The sequence below is a fragment of the Anomaloglossus baeobatrachus genome, chromosome 8, assembly GCF_048569485.1.
Source record: "Anomaloglossus baeobatrachus isolate aAnoBae1 chromosome 8, aAnoBae1.hap1, whole genome shotgun sequence".
In the NCBI taxonomy this organism is placed as follows: Eukaryota; Metazoa; Chordata; class Amphibia; order Anura; family Aromobatidae; genus Anomaloglossus; species Anomaloglossus baeobatrachus.
Window position 1 is genome coordinate 40,874,815 of NC_134360.1, and position 18,130 is coordinate 40,892,944.

The following is an 18,130-nucleotide window of genomic DNA, read 5'->3' on the forward strand; positions in this document are numbered from 1 at the left end:
TTTGTGTTTTTAAGTTACCGGATGGTTGTGCAGCACGCCTCCTCCTCCTTCCTTCATGTTGGTTTCTGCTGTGTTGCTCCAACATCTGGACATCCCGGTCTATCAATGCTGAGATCCTTTTTCCCGTTCCTTATTCCATAAATAACTAAAATGGCCAAATACCACTTTCCATGTTAATAATTGCAATGGATCAAATGGGTAAAAGATGGATGCCATACGGGTGGTGTCTATACGGCATCCATTTTTAATACACACATTGCGTTTAAAATGGGCAGCACGGTGGCTCAGTGGTTAGCACTGCAGTCTTTCAGCGCTGGGGTCCTGAGTTCTAGTCCCACTAAGGACAACATCTGCAAGGAGTTTGTATGTTCTCCCCGTGTTTTAGTGGGTTTCCTCCAGGTTCTCCGGTTTCCTCCCACACTCCAAAAACATACTGATAGGGAATTTAGATTGTGAGCCCCAATGGGGACAGTGTTGCCAATATATGTAAAGCGCTATGGAACTTCACATGTAAAGCGCCATGGAATTGATGGCGCTATAATAATTATTAATAATAATAATGGAATTAATAGTGCTATATAAATTAATAAATATTATTATTACTATTATTATTATTATTATAATAATAGGAGAACCTGATCCAAAAAAAACAGATGCCATTCGGGTGGTGTCTATGTGTCATCCATTTTTAATGCACACATTGAGTTTAATCCGAAAAATGGACCAGACTAGTGCACGTTGGGATTTTCTATAAAGACCATCCATGTGGGTAAAATGCCCATTTGATCTACCCCATCAACTTGTATTACTACATATTATATGTGTTTTCAATACTGACAGCAAATGGACATAAAATACATTAAAAATTGAAAAAAAAGTCACCATAATTGGGATCCATCTTTTTTCTCCTTCTTTGTGCATTGCAGTGCATGAGCACTATGTGTTTTTACATAACTAACAACCAATCACAGATGATGTTTTAACTTCTATCTATATTTTATAAATACACATCCGGTTTGTATCATGCGGTCCATATAGTGAAATCCCATATATAAACTTTCACTCCAAACAAATGAAACATCTCAGAGCCTCGTGTAGCCAGATAGCAATAATAAAGCACTGACGCCTGCAGCCCAACATCCCCAGATTCATCAAGGAAAATAAGACGTATATTTTGGTTTCTTTCCTTGGATAAATCAGAAATTGTTCCTTTTAATTTTGAACCCGGCAGAATGTAATAAATCATCCGTGCGATATGCTATGACCGCAGCCACCAGTCAAGATCTTGTATCTCTGGTACACGGTACCATTTTTTAGGATGTCCTCTAATGGGAACGAAATCTATACTTTCCAGAATAAAAGTTCAATTGTTGGATCCTTGAGGGGTTTTTTTGTTTTTTTTTAATAAATTCTTCAACTGTAATTATATGAAAATGAAGATGTGTGATTTTTACCGCAGTTGTCTCATTGGTAATTAAATCACGACTTAACGGTCTGTATAAATTCTGGAGAAAGTCCAGGACTGAGATTCCAAAATAATAACAGCGAACAGCGCCATCCTGAAATTCCGAAGGCAGAAAGAGGTACTGCACTGAGCGGGCACCGCAGCACCGAGGAAGGCACAGCACAGCATCATTCTTTATTTACAATGTTACTATATTTATTTATATATTAATTCCGCAGCTCTTTACAGATGTGATCATGACAAATAATATAAGTATCAATAATAATAACAACAATCATTGAAATTAATATATTCTGATCATCCAAATAATATGAATGAAGGTCAATATTAATAGCAACAATCCTTAAAAATAATAAAGTCTGACACAGAACCAATATCTAAACAATAAACCTTTATTTTATGGAAGAGATGTGGGGGGGGGAGTGTATAGATATTTTATAGAATGGCTATTTGTCATTGTTACTTTTAAGGATGAGATTGTTTATTAAATAGATATTAGGCAGATTTAGACTACGGTATTTAATCCCATAGAAATTAAAATCCTTGTTTTACATTAGATCATATTGGGGGGGTTAAGTTATTTTTTTAGAGTTCAAAGTCATTGGGTTTTACGCCAAATTTACAAAATGTTGCACAATGTTTGATAAGTTTTAGTCAAACATATTATTTATGCTGCAGAATATAATAATAATAATAAGAATTATTATTATTATTATTATTATTATTAATTCACTTATATACATCAACGACACTGCCCCCATTGAGATTCACAATCTAATTTCCCTATCCTTATGTCTTTGAAGTGTAGGAAAAAACTGGAAAACCTGGAGGAAACCCACGGAAGCATGGGGAGAACATACAGACTTCTATATAGTGCCAACATATTCCGCAGCGCTTTACATACATCAGCAGTACTGTCCCCATTGGGGCTCACAATCTAAATTCCCTATCTTTATGTCTTTGGAGTGTGGGAGGAAACCGGAGAATCTGGAGGAAACCTACACAAACACGGGGAGAATATACTGACTCCAATATAGCGCCAACATATTCCGCAGTGCTTTACGTACATCAGCAAGACTGTCCCCATTGGGTCTCATAATAAACATACATTTAGGGGCCGGCTGGTGACAATGCTGCTGGTGGCTAGTGAAAGAGGCGGCTCCCCGGTCTTCAATCCTCACTCCACTTGATTGACAGATTACACACTATGTGTGTCTGTGTGTATTGGGGGAGTAATGTCACTCAAGGGCACGCCTCCTGGACTAGTCACCTGAGCGGCATAGTCCTCAATCTTTAAGTGTATGATTATTCTGAAATATAAATGTGTTTAAAAGGTAGGTTGAGGCAATATGAAAAATTGTATATATACCAAAGGAGACCAGAACTTGTCATATCCATAAAGATTAATCAATGATACAATCCAAATAGAAAAAAATATATAAATATGTACAGTGATACAGAGCAAGGCAAAGAGGGAACTACAGCAACGCGTTTCTGACCCAGACAGTCCCGAGTTTCTACTTTTGACAAAGGACGACTAAGTTTAGAAACGTGTTGTTTTTGTGGTTCTATTTATTTATCTAATTTGGATTATTAAACCAATTTTTTTATGGATATGACAAGTCCTCCTTGGAACAGCGCATAATCCAAAGGAGACCAGCACTATATAGATATATATATATATCCTTAGAACAGCGCATAATCCAAAGGAGACCAGCACTATATATATACATATATATATATATATATATATATATATATATATGTATATATGTATATATGTATATATATATATATCCTAAGAACAGCGCATAATCCAAAGGAGTATATATATATATATATATATATATATATATATATATATATATATATCCTTAGAACAGCGCATAATCCAAAGGAGACCAGCAATATATATATATATATATATATATATATATATATATATATATATCCTTAGAACAGCGCATAATCCAAAGGAGACCAGCACTATATATACAGTATATATGTATATATATATATATATATATATATATATAGTGCTGGTCTCCTTTGGATTATGCGCTGTTCTAAGGAGGATCTGTAGGGGATATGAGTTTTTTGTTGCTTGAATAGGCGAGTCTCATCCGAGATATGGAAGAGAATAGTGCATGATGTTTCGGTCAACGACTGGCCATTTCCCAGCCGGACAACACGCATCTTTATAATACGCTCTTCTGAACAAAATGACTGGGTCCGGGTATCATCAATCAGATGTTAGGTTCAACTTACATATATAATACGTTTGTCTAGAACTCTTCGACAGGGTTCCCATTCATCTGTTCGACATGTTTTGTCTTTTTTTTAGCCTGATGCGACTCAATGGATAACAGCCAATAATAATATTTTTTTATTTATATATCGCTAACATATTCCGCAGCGCTTTACATGTCAACTGGTGGCAAAAATTTATCAGCAAATGGCTTTTTCACCATTTATTCCAGCACAATTAATGCGCCTCATAGGTAGGAACAATTCCATTACAAACAAAGGGATCACATCCTCCATCCGGCATTTAGTTAAACAGGTGAGAGGCGTGGTGCTGCGACCTGCAACCGCAGCAAGTCACAAAATGTAAAAGACAAGTGACTTTTTTGGAAATCACTTTTTATAATATCATCTAACAGGTCAGGATGTGATGCCATTCACCTGCTATGTTGTGATAGAAAGAAAGAAAGAAAGAAAGAAAGAAAGAAAGAAAGAAAGAAAGAAAGAAAGAAAGAAAGAAAGAAAGAAAGAAAGAGAAGATGGATAGAGATAGATAAATAGATAGATAGATAGATAGATAGATAGATAGATAGATAGATAGATAGATAGATAGATAGAGGGATAGATAGATAGAGGGATAGATAGATAGAAAGAGGGATATATGGATAGATAGATAGATAGATAGATAGATAGATAGATAGATAGATAGATAGATAGATAGATAGATAGATAGAAGGATAGATAGATACATAGATAGATAGATGGATAGATAGATAGATAGATAGATAGATAGATAGATAGATAGATAGATAGATAGATAGATAGATAGATAGATAGATAGATAGATAGATAGATAGATAGATTATGGATAGATAGATAGAGGGATAGATAGAAGGATAGATAGATAGATAGATAGATAGATAGAGAGATAGAGGGATAGATAGATAGATAGATAGATAGATAGATAGATAGATAGATAGATAGATAGATAGATAGATAGATTACAGTAACATATTTATAAGTGTGTTTTGTTTGTTTTTTGTTTTTTCTTTTTATGGGACATTACAGTTCCTCTGAACCTCTTGACATGTTTCCCATCTTGGGCATCTTATCTGGGTAACACAAGGTTACTTTGCTGCAATTAATACTGAACGTCCCTCAATTAGCTGAACTTCAGCCATCAGTCAGGCACCAGGAGATCAGGCAGCAGGTTATCTTGTCTGTGTGAGTATTGAATGTTTATGGAGCAGAATCCACAGAAATAGACAATTCTTGTATCTCTGCCAAATGCCCCCCTTCCTATTTCCACTACAAAAATGTCACCCCTTCCTCTCATTAAATCAATTAACAAGTAGAAGGGGGAGTATATGTTTTATGTATAATATAATAAATATATATAAACAGTATATATATTTATTTATAAACATATATATATATATATATATATATATATATATATATATATATATATATATATATATATATATATATATATACACACACCGTCAGCCCTTTGAAGGCACGGTCCTCTCTCCTCCTCTACCAGTCTGTACATTGTGCTGTCCATGATTATTGTCCTTGTTTTATTATGTATACCCCCACTCACATGCACAGCGCCATGGAATAAATAACACTAAAATAATAAAATATATATATATATATATATATATATATACATTCATATAGTCATACTCTTGCTATGGTACTGTGTATATTTACCAAAGGAATTGATATTGACTGAATATCATAATCAATACAATTCTATTTTACTATTATTATTATTATATTATTATTATAATTATTATCATCATCATCAGTACTAGTAATATAATGCACTCACTTCCACTACTAAAAAGCAATCCCCTTCCCAAAATGAAGAATTTGTTCAGATATAATAAAAATATATATTACCCATACAATATAACAAGTGCTACATTGTGCCCACACATTACAAGAACTACATTGCATCTAAATATTATAATGTGTAACCCATAAATATGTATTTATTTTACTCTATTCAAGGATCACAAAATCCAGATACTTAAATTGTTTGCATTATTACAATCTAGATGTAGAGTAACATATACCAAATATAATGACATACTAATATATAGTAGCATATACCACATATAATAACATATACCACATATAGTAACATATACCACATATTGTGACATATACCATATACACATATTGTAAAATATACTAAAATATAGTAACATATACCACATATAGTAACATATACTAATATATGGTAAAATATACCACATATAGGAAAATATACCACATATAGTGACATACACTATATATAGTGACATATACCACATATAGTAACATATATCACATATAATGGCATACACCATATATAATAATAATCTTTATTTTTATAGTGCCAACATATTCTGCAGTTCTTTACAATTCAGAGGTTCGTATACATACATACATAAGTAACAGTTATTGAAAATACAATAATTAAAGCAAAATTAATGACAACCCTGCTGGTAAGAGCTTACAATCTACAATGGGGTGGTGGGTGACACAAAATACAAGTGCCTAATTACAATGTCATATAGTGACATATACTAATACACAGTGACATATATCACATATACTGACATTTACCACATATACTGACATATATCACAAATAGTGACATGTACTAATATATAGTGACATATAATAATACATAGTGACATATATCACATATAGGGACATATACCACATATAGTGGCATATACTGCATATAGTGGAATATACTGATATATAGTGATGTTGCCAATGTATGTTAAGAGCTGTGAAATTAATAGCGCTATATAAATGAATAAAATTATTATTGATTATTATTATATATTACATATAGTGACATATACCACATATAGTGACATATACTGATCTATAGTGATATATTACATATAGTGACATATACCACATATACTGATATATAGTGGCATATACTGATATATAGTGATATATTACATATAGTGACATATACCACATATACTGATATATAGTGATATATTACATATAGTGACATATACCACATATAGTGACATATACTAATACATAGTGCTAGTAGTGTGTAAATATAGAGATGTATGGGAGTATTAGTGTGGCTGCACAGTATCACACTCACAGACAGCAGTACATTGTATCGCAGTTACAATGTGTCTAAATATAAAAATGTTTCCGCATATTACAATGTAATATAGTGACATATACTAATACATAGTGACATATATCACATCTACTTACATTTACCACATATAATGACATATATCACATATAGTGACATGTCCTAATATATAGGAACAAATACTAATATATAGTGACAATACTAATACATAGTGACATATATCACATATAGGGACATACTGATTTATAGTGGCATATACTGCATATAGTGACATATACTGATATATAGTGATATATTACATATAGTGACATATACCACATATAGTGACATATACTGATATATTACATATATTACATATAGTGACATATACTGATATATAGTGATATATTACATATAGTGACATATACCACATATAGTGACATATACTGATATATTACATATAGTGACATATACTGATATAACTGATTTATAGTTACATATACTGATATATAGTGATATATTACATATAGTGACATATACCACATATAGTGACATATACTGATATATTACATATATTACATATAGTGACATATACTGATATATAGTGATATATTACATATAGTGACATATACCACATATAGTGACATATACTGATATATTACATATAGTGACATATACTGATATAACTGATTTATAGTTACATATACTGATATATAGTGATATATTACATATAGTGACATATACCACATATAGTGACTTATACTGATATATTACATATAGTGACATATACTGATATAACTGATATATAGTGACGTATACTGATATATAGTGATATATTACATATAATGACATATACCACATATAGTGACATATACTGATATATTACATATAGTGACATATAATGATATATAGTGGCATATACTGCATATGGTGACATATACTAATATATAGTGATATATTACATATAGTGACATATACCACATATAGTGACATATACTGATATATTACATATAGTGACGTATACTGATATATAGTGATATATTACATATGACATATACCACATATAGTGACATATACTGATATATTACATATATTTCATATAGTGACATATACTGATATATAGTGGCATATACTGCATATAGTGACATATACTGATATATAGTGATATATTACATATAGTGCATATACTGATATATAGTGACATATACTGATATATAGTGATATATTACATATAGTGACATATACCACATATAGTGACATATACTGATATATTACATATATTAAATATAGTGCATATACTGATATATAGTGACATATACTGATATATAGTGATATATTACATATAGCCACATATACCACATATAGTGACATACACTGATACATTACATATATTACATATAGTGACATATACTGATATATAGTGCTAGTAGTGTGTAAATATAGAGATGTATGGGAGTATTAGTGTGGCTGCACAGTATCACACTCACACACAGCAGTACATTGTATCGCAGTTACACTCTGTCTAAATATAAAGATGTCCCCGAATATTACAATGTATCCAATCCCAAATACAAAGATTCCAGCTCCGGTAATTAATGGGTGAACATCTAATCTGCTCTTAGGCTAATGTGGTAAATGAGATGTTCCTGCTTTATGGCTGCACAGTCATTATGAATCCAATATTCCTATTTCTATGTTGTTTATTTATTCTGGCTCATTCTTGTGCGTTGTGCAGTTATAATATATTAGAGGCATAAAGCCCCCGAGCCCTGCCTGCTGCTGCCCAGGAGAAGAAGAAGAGGAGGAAAATCCATAGATGTTGTCTATATGGCCATCAAACGGCGAGATCTGCTCGGGTAAATGATGCATGTGATGCTGGGGACGTGCTGTTTGTTGTGTGGCTTTTGAAAGGCGCAGATTATCTGCAAGGTGGAGATAAGGAGCGCCATTTATTTCTGCAGCACTTTGGAGCCAATTTTCAACCCCGCTCAACTCTATTCTCCAGCAGCCTCCAGGAGCCCGAGAGATAACGATTAGTCAATTTATTATCTTCCCCAGGAACAAAGATTAGCTAGCAGAGATGAAAAATTACCCCTGGATCCCAATAATAAGAGCAGGGGGGCTTGCTAGAGACCCTCAGTTACCCCCCTCCCCTGACTAGGTGAAAGCACAGGGGGCAAAGCTGTCAGCTCCTCCTGCAAATGAAGAATATGCAAGACAATGTTACAGGATGACATCTTTACTGCAATAATAAATAAATAAGGGGACATCATTATCCGGATACAAATACATTCACCTGATACATTGTGTCCTATCCATTTCCTATTGAAGATCATTTATAGGAGGGAAAATTGGCTTTTTATTATAGAAGCATTTTCTCTCCCCCCCCCCCCCCCCACCTAAATAGAAGCCACAGGAAATTCTGCTGAGATATTTTCGTTATTTTGAGGTGATTAATTATTTCCAGCCTCCTAATCATTTAAAGGAATCTGTCATATTGCATTTATTAATAAAAGCATTATTTGTGACCTTTAATAAAGGGACACTACACATATAAAGTGGCTGAAGCTTAAGAATAAAGATGATGAAAGATGTAAGCATTCAAAATTGTTTTAATTTTTGAAAAAATTTAAAACAAATGGTCATTTGTGGCCGTTATTAAAGGGACACTACACATATAAAGTGGCTGAAGCTTAAGAATAAAGATGATGAAAGATGTAAGCATTCAAAATTATTTTCATTTTTGAAAAAAATTAAAAACAAATGGTCATTTGTGGACGTTATTAAAGGGACAGTGCACATATATTGGGGTTTATGCTTAAGAATAAAGATGATGAAAGATGTAATCATTAAAAATTGTGTTCATTTTTTAAACAATTTAAAAACCAAACGTCATTTGTGGCCGTTATTAAAGGGACACTACACATATATTGGGGTTAAAGCTTAAGGATAAGGATGATGGGAGATGTAATCATTCAAAATTGATTTAATTTTTGAAAAAAATTAAAAACAAATGGTCATTTGTGGCCGTTATTAAAGGGACACTACACATATATAGGGGTTGAAGCTTATGGATAAAGATGATGAAAGATGTAATCATTCAAAATTGATTTAATTTTTGAAAAAAATAAAACCGTCATTTGTGGCCGTTATTAAAGGGACACTACACATATATTGGAGTTGAAGCTTAAGGATAAGGATGATGAGAGATGTAATCATTCAAAATTGATTTAATTTTTGAAAAAATTTAAAAACAAATGGTCATTTGTGGCCGATATTAAAGGGACACTACACATATATTGGGGTTGAAGCTTAAGGATAAGGATGATGAAAGAAGTAATCATTCAAAATTGATTTACATTTGTGGCCGTTATTAAAGGGACACTACACATATATAGGGGTTGAAGCTTGATAATAAAGATGATGAAAGATGTAATCATTCAAAATTGTTTTCATTTGTGGCCGTTATTAAAGGGACACTACACATATATTGGGGTTGAAGCTTAAAGGTAAGGATGATGAAAGAAGTAATCATTCAAAATTGATTTAATTTTTGAAAAAATTAAAAAATGCTCATTTGTGGCCGTTATGAAAGGGACACTACACATATATTGGGGTTGAAGCTTAAGGATAAGGATGATGTAAGAAGTAATCGTTCAAAAGTGATTTCATTTTTGAAAAAATTAAAAACAAATGCTCATTTGTGGCCGTTATTAAAGGGACACTACACCTATATCGGGGACGAAGCTTAAGAATAAGATGTAATCTATTCAAAATTGTTTCATTTATAAACAATTTGTCATATTTATTGAATCCTTTACAGTTATTTGGCCATGTATTTGAATATATTAATTAGTGTCAAGCATTGTTTGAATTATTCTGGAGTTTATAAACAAAACTTTGTATCTATAATAAATAGATTTATAGGATGCAGAAGGAAATATGGATAACTGCAGTTTATTATCCGCTGGTAGCAGCCAGTTGATGTCACCTATCTCCTCTGCACCCATAGGTGACACTGATTTCAGCTGCCCCCCCCCCCCCCCCTGATTATAACGCTCCTGCAGTTATTAGGAGCTGTAGCTTTAGGGCTCCTTTAATTGTAAATATCTTGTATTTTGGAACATACCTGAACTATGAGGCTGCATAATACAAGTGTAGGCCCAGTGTCCATCTCCTTGTACAGATCTGATAATGGAGGGGAGTAATTAGCCGCTTATTCTGGATCTGTGCTGCCTGATACAGATAAGGCTTTATCTGCACAATATCAAGAGCTCTTTCCCTGAACCCTATCACAAAGCCAGGCAGAAATGCCAGTAGAATAGGCCTCATTCTGCTCCTGTAACATCCTCACCCTCATTATTATGATAATTTTTTCCTATTAAAGTTTTTTTTTTTTTTTCTTCAGGCCTTTGCCTTTGAATTGATTCTTCTAGAGCTGTATATTTTCTATGTGAAGAGAGAACAAGATAGCATTTTGGCGATTTTTAATTGTGTGGGTCTCATATTTTAATAATGGTGTTTTCAGGCTGCAGAATTCGGATTTGCATGTCTATCTGGCTGATGGGACGAGGCTTGTTACTTCTATCAGGCGCTGAATGCTCAGGTTGCTGATACACAAGCACACCTTCCCTTTATATATTAGTTATGGCTGGCTTCCTTAATAGGACTTAAACATTTGGAGGCTTCTTTCTTCTAAACAATGTCTCTGCTGATAGCTGGATCTTCATTCGCCTGATTTTATTTGCTGTGTGTTCAGCAATTTAAGGCAAATAAACGCAGAGCAAAATAAAGAAAAAATGGTGAATGGGAAGAAGCAGATAAAGAAGGGGGCGAGGGATGAAATGCACTGATCAGCTATGAAATACGGGCACTCTCATCACTGATCCCGGGAACAATGCTCGGTACAGGCTGCATCCTCTGTGCTGACACTTATGGGGAGGGGGGGCTGGCAGAGAACAAGTGAGGGGCAAAGATGGAGCCATAATCAGGAGGAAAGGTAGCAACAGGCAAAAGGGGGATTATTGTGTTTATTCTACCTGACGAACGTTTAATATAATGGATTTTTACAAAAATGATAAAGATACAAATATAAAGAAACATAGATATGGGCTATAGAAGGATGAATGGATAGATGGATGGATGGATGGATGGATGGATGGATGGATGGATGGATGGATGGATGGATGGATGGATGGATGGATGGATGGATGGATGGATGGATGGGTAGGTAGATAGATTATGGATGGAAAGATAGATAGAGATAGATAGATAGATAGATAGATAGATAGATAGATAGATAGATAGATAGATAGATAGATAATGAATGTATAGATGGATGGATGGATGGATGGATGGATGGATGGATGGATGGATGGATAGGTAGATAGATAGATTATGGATGGAAAGATAGATAGATAAATAATGGAGGGAGGGATGGATAGATAGATAGATATATAGATAGATATATGATGGATGGATGGATAGATAGATAGATAGATATATGATGGATGGATGGATGGATGGATGGATGGATGGGTAGGTAGATAGATTATGGATGGAAAGATAGATAGATAGATAGATAGATAGATAGATAGGAAGATAGATAGATAATGAATGTATAAATGGATGGATGGATGGATGGATGGATGGACGGATAGGTAGATAGATTATGGATGGATAGATAGATAAATAATGGAGGGAGGGATGGATGATAGATAGATAGATAGATAGATAGATAGATAGATAGATAGATAGATAGATAGATAGATAGATAGATAGATATATGATGGATGGATAGATAGATAGATAGATAGATAGATGATGGATGGATGGATGGATGGATGGATGGGTAGGTAAATAGATTATGGATTGAAAGATAGATAGATATATAGATAGATAATGGAGGGATGGATGGATGGATGAATAGATAGATATATTATGGATGGACAGATAGATGAAAAGATAGATAGATAGATAGATAGATTGATAGGAAGATAGATAGATAGATAGATAGATAGATAGATAGATAGATAGATAGATAGGAAGATAGATATAGACATGCCACAAATAATAGATTATAGCACTTCTTTTGTTATTCAATTCAGAATGTGTTATAAGAGTGTGCACACATATATACAACAATACTACTACAGACTACGAACCACACAAAGGCACACACACACATATATATATATATATATATATATATATATATATATATTCATTCTTCTTTCTATCTATCCCTCTATCTATCTATCTATCTATCTATCTATCTATCTATCTGTCTGTCTGTCTGTCAACCAATCTCTACTTCTATCTATCTATCTATCTATCTATCGCTATCTTTTTACACATCTTTATATCCATTTGGCTATCTATCCATCATCTAACGCTATATTTGTAAATATATTTATAGAGAAAGGTATGGATAAAAAATCTGTCAGTAATCTGTATATCAGAAGCCATATTTGTAAGTATTATACATGTGTAACCAATAAATAATATTATTATTATTGTTGTTGTTAAAATATGTTATTTGCTCATATATAGTTTGATTAAAGGATATTTAGAAAATAGATAATTTGTAAATATATAATTTAGATGCATACACAGGAAGATTGAAAAGAGCAAATAACAGATTATGTAATGGATGAAATGTAGTACGAATATTTTCAAGTATGGCATCTTATATTCAGAATATTGAGAGATCATCCCGTCATATCTTAGAAAGAGCCTTGCTATTTAAAAGCGTATAAACTTAGCGCTAGATGGATGATAGAGATGATATATAGGTGGATGGATAGATACGTTTATAGATGGATGGATGGATGGATGGATGGATGGATGGATGGATGGATGAATAGATGAATGGATAACGAATGATTAGATAGATGGATAGATAAGAGAGATGATAGAGAAGATAGATGATAGAGAGGTAAATAGATAGATAGATAGGTAATGGATGTATAGATAGATGGATGGATGTATAGATGGATGGATGAATAGATGAATGGATAACGAATGATTAGATAGATAAGAGAGATGATAGAGAAGATAGATGATAGAGAGGTAAATAGATAGATAGATAGGTAATGGATGTATAGATAGATGGATGGATGGATGGATGGATGGATGGATGGATGGATGGATGAATGAATGAAGGGATGGATGGATGAATGAAAGGATGTATAGATAAATCCTAGTGATTGTATTTTTTGTTACGTACATAATAATAGAGACATTTGGTTGTACAGATGAGCTGCTCTCCCGCTATTATAGAAGCCTTGGTTGGCTGAGCTTTGTAGTCCTTCGGCCTCTGAAGCCACAGGTTGCAGTGTACAGAGGTGTTGCCTGCACTGCGCCTGCCTGGGAGCTGCCTCCCTTGGATGCCATAATATCAATCCACAGCAAATATCAAAGTCAAGTCGCGTAGGCAGTGACAGCAACCAGTAACAATAGGTGCAAGAGGCAGACAATGCGATCAGCTTGTATAGATATTGTAACAATGCAAATGAGGGCCAGGGGCAGAGCGCCTTATTATGTACATAAATACACTCAGCCTGCCTTGTGCCATCCCCAATGCAAGTGAGAAAAAAACCCTGGCTGCCAGCTGTAGAGAGGCAGACACTGCCTGGCATCCCCTGTGCTGTGTGATGACAGTAGGTGTCCGGGAGCTGCAGACCTAAGAGGGCTCGGGAGCTCCAGAGGGCGCAGGAGCTGCACATCTACCAGAGGGCGCAGGAGCTGCACATCTACCAGAGGGCGCAGGAGCTGCACATCTACCAGAGGGCGCAGGAGCTGCACATCTACCAGAGGGCGCAGGAATTGCACACCTTCCAGAGGACGCAGGAGCTGCAGAGCTTCCAGAAGGTGCAGAAGCTGAAGAGCTACCAGAGGGCTCAGGAGCTGTATCCCTACCAGAGAGTGCATAAACTGTAAATCTACCCGAGGAAGCAGGAGCTGCACACCTGACAGAGGGCGCAGGAGCTCCACGCCTACCAGAGGGTGCAGGAGCCCAATTCTCAGTGCAAAAAAAAAAAGGGGATGTGAAGGCAGAAGAACCCGAGAGCCAAGGAAGACCAGGTAAGAACGACCCTTGCCATCACTACAGGCAATCTTCCCAGGTCACTAATAATATTTATATTACAGGGACAGCATAGTATATAAATATGGTGAATTCTACAAAGTATAATAAATGCTCACAATCACATAATACAAATACTTGTACACTTTATATATTCCCATCACTATTGACTGTACAAATATGCAGATATACAGAGTTGTGTCGATGTTCGCTTTATTTGCTGCGCTCTCTATCACATGGTAACAATTCATCTGTTTCTTCTATTTATGAGAACATATTTCACTTGTTTACAGACAGTTGTGTTGCAACCACAATACAGTGTCTCTATATAATACACTGCGGATTCCTTCTTCTGTGTGATATGTGGCTGTGGAGATATCGGGTATGTACAGCGCAGGGTAGATCGGGGCCGGCTCCTGGGGACAGATGTTGGTGAAGTAATAGTGACAGGGAGCATCAGCACATCATAGTCATCATCATCATCATCATCATGTGGACAGACGTTAACGCACTTCCTTTAGCATTTTTGTTCTAGATAAATCTCTTTTCTCTTCTTCAGCCTATTCTATATATTTGGATCTTTACTGGCGGAAATTAACAAATCAGATTTTAAATGTTTTCTATGTAAACATTTTGCAATATGATAGTTGGATATAATATAAATGCTGCGCGCCTGTGCTCATGGATATTTACTAAATCTGATCTACAAGACACACTTGCTGGATAAATTATTATTACTACTGTCTAGCTATCTATTTATAAATTAATAATATTACATTTTAATGAAAATAAAAATGTAATATTGCTTAAAAAAGTGAATGTTACTAAAAATGTTATAGAATGGAATTAGAAATATCTGTGGTAAACTACATATGGTATAATTGGTATTGAAATTATTAATGATTGATTATAAATAGAGATAGATACATATGATATAGTTATTGGATAGATAGATAGATAGATAGATAGATGGATGGATGGATGGATAGATAGATAGATAGATAGATAGATAGATAGATAGATAGATAGATGGATGAGTGAATAGGTGGGTGGATGGATAGATGGATGATAGATAGATAGATAGATAGACAGATGGATGGATGGGTGGATGGATAGATAGGTAGATAGATAGATAGATACATATAGATAGATAGATAGATAGATAGATAGATAGATAGATAGATAGGATAGATAGAGGGATGGATATATAGATAGATGATAGAGACTAAATTACATGTTGGGGGATGGCTGCACCCCACAGAATAGATAGATGGATAAATAAATAGATGGATGGATAGATAGATAGATAGATAGATAGATAGAGGGATAGATGATAGATAGATAGATAGATAGAGGGATAGATAGATGATAGATAGATAGATAAATAGATGGATGGATAGATAGATAGATGGATAGATAGATAGATAGATAGATAGATAGATAGATGATAGATAGATAGATAGATAGATAGATAGATAGATAGATAGATAGATAGATAGATACATAGATAGAGACTGAATTATATGTTGGGGATGGCTGAGCCCCTTTCTGTACGAGTCTTGGGTAATGTTGCAGTGACTTCTCAGCACCTGCTCTATGGGCGCAGCTCGGTCCCGTGCAGGAGATTTACAGCTTTGCATGTTTAAGCCCCACTTTATTTTGTGCAGGACAACAGCCCCTTCTCCCCAATAGTGTGTAGGGTCCCTGTTCCCCGCATTAGGGGGATCTGATCCCTCGCACCCGGGCCCAGGAGCTGAGGGGTTTCAGAGATGAAGCAGAATAACAATGGGATTTTCCAGGCAGAATGCGCTGCGTTAACGGGGGGTTGCGTTGTGCGTAATTGTAGCACAGTGAGAAATAATAACGTTATCTTTACATCTCCAGCTCCAGCCGATAATCTACCGCTGTCATCATCATCATCATTATCTTATCTTATCTAGAGGAGCAGGGAACATTCCGAGGTGTAAACACTCGTGCACAGCCGGGAGATGAATGAAGTGAGGACATTACTGTGTATATACAGATATGGATACATACAAGTATCAGGGCTAATGTAATGGAATCATTAACCATTCCTTGTATACAGACAAATCTTTTGCCAGCTACAAAATGTGATGTAATAATAAATTGGGACGAAGGACACAATGTGATATATGCGAGTCCATTGAAAGTCGCAAATAGAGTCACAAAAATAGTCACAATATTATTCAACTATTCTTTTATTCTTTTAAAAAACAAACAAAAACAACCTGATCAAACAGAGGGATTAATCTTTGCATCTATCACACATTTATTTACTTATTTCATCTCGTATCTTTCAAATTATGTTTCTAGTTACCTGATTACTGCAGGAACGTCATATCTATTTACTTATTTCACTCAAAATCTGTCTTTTGTAAGCAATAATTCTCATGTGTATTTATTTATCTCCTATTTATATGTATCTAATATCTACCGTTCATGTTTATTTGTGTATAATCCATCCATTTAATCTATAGCTACCTTTAATTTTGTATTTATTTACCTATCATTTATATTTATTAATCAGATATCCACCTACTGCATTTCAATTAAACTATCAATTTTATCCATCTTGAATCTATCTACCTATCTATCTATCTATCTACCTATCTATCTATCTATCTATCTATCTATCCCTCTATCTATCTATCTATCTATCTATCTATCTATCTATCTATCTATCTATCTATCTATCTATCTATCTATCTATCTATCTATCTATCTATCCCTCTATCTATCTATCTATCTATCTATCTATCTATCCCTCTATCCCTCTATCTATCTATCTATCTATCTATCTATCTATCCCTCTATCTATCTATCTATCTATCTATCTATCTATCTATCTATCAATCTATCTATCCTAGCATTAGATAACGAGCCAGTGTTATGTACACTAATACATCCTGCCAGGTACAACAATGCTCTCCTTATATACCTAGTGTATGTGCAGGATGGATACATAATTGTTTCCATTCTATTTGCGGTTATATAGGGCAAATCCATTTGTTCGCAGTGTCCCCCCATTTGCAGCAGCAGGAGTGACCCGGAAGGCAGTAGTGAGTGTGCAGGATGAGTGTGCACAGTAGTGAGTGTGCACAGCAGTGAGTGTGCAGAATGAGTGTGCACAGCAGTGAGTATGCACAGTAGTGAGTGTGCAGGATGAGTGTGCACAGAAGTTAGTATGCAGGATGAGTGTGCA

General features: G+C 34.5%; 1 protein-coding gene across 1 annotated transcript in view; it reads left to right on the forward strand.

The window, feature by feature from the left end:
• The first annotated feature begins 14,269 nt into the window (after positions 1 to 14,269).
• Positions 14,270 to 18,130, forward strand: part of GATA2 (GATA binding protein 2) — a 30,059-nt gene continuing 26,198 nt past the window's right edge. Inside the window, exon 1 of the mRNA XM_075321506.1 lies at positions 14,270 to 14,906. The gene's annotated coding sequence lies outside the window, so the exon portion shown is untranslated. The remainder of the gene's footprint in view (positions 14,907 to 18,130) is intronic.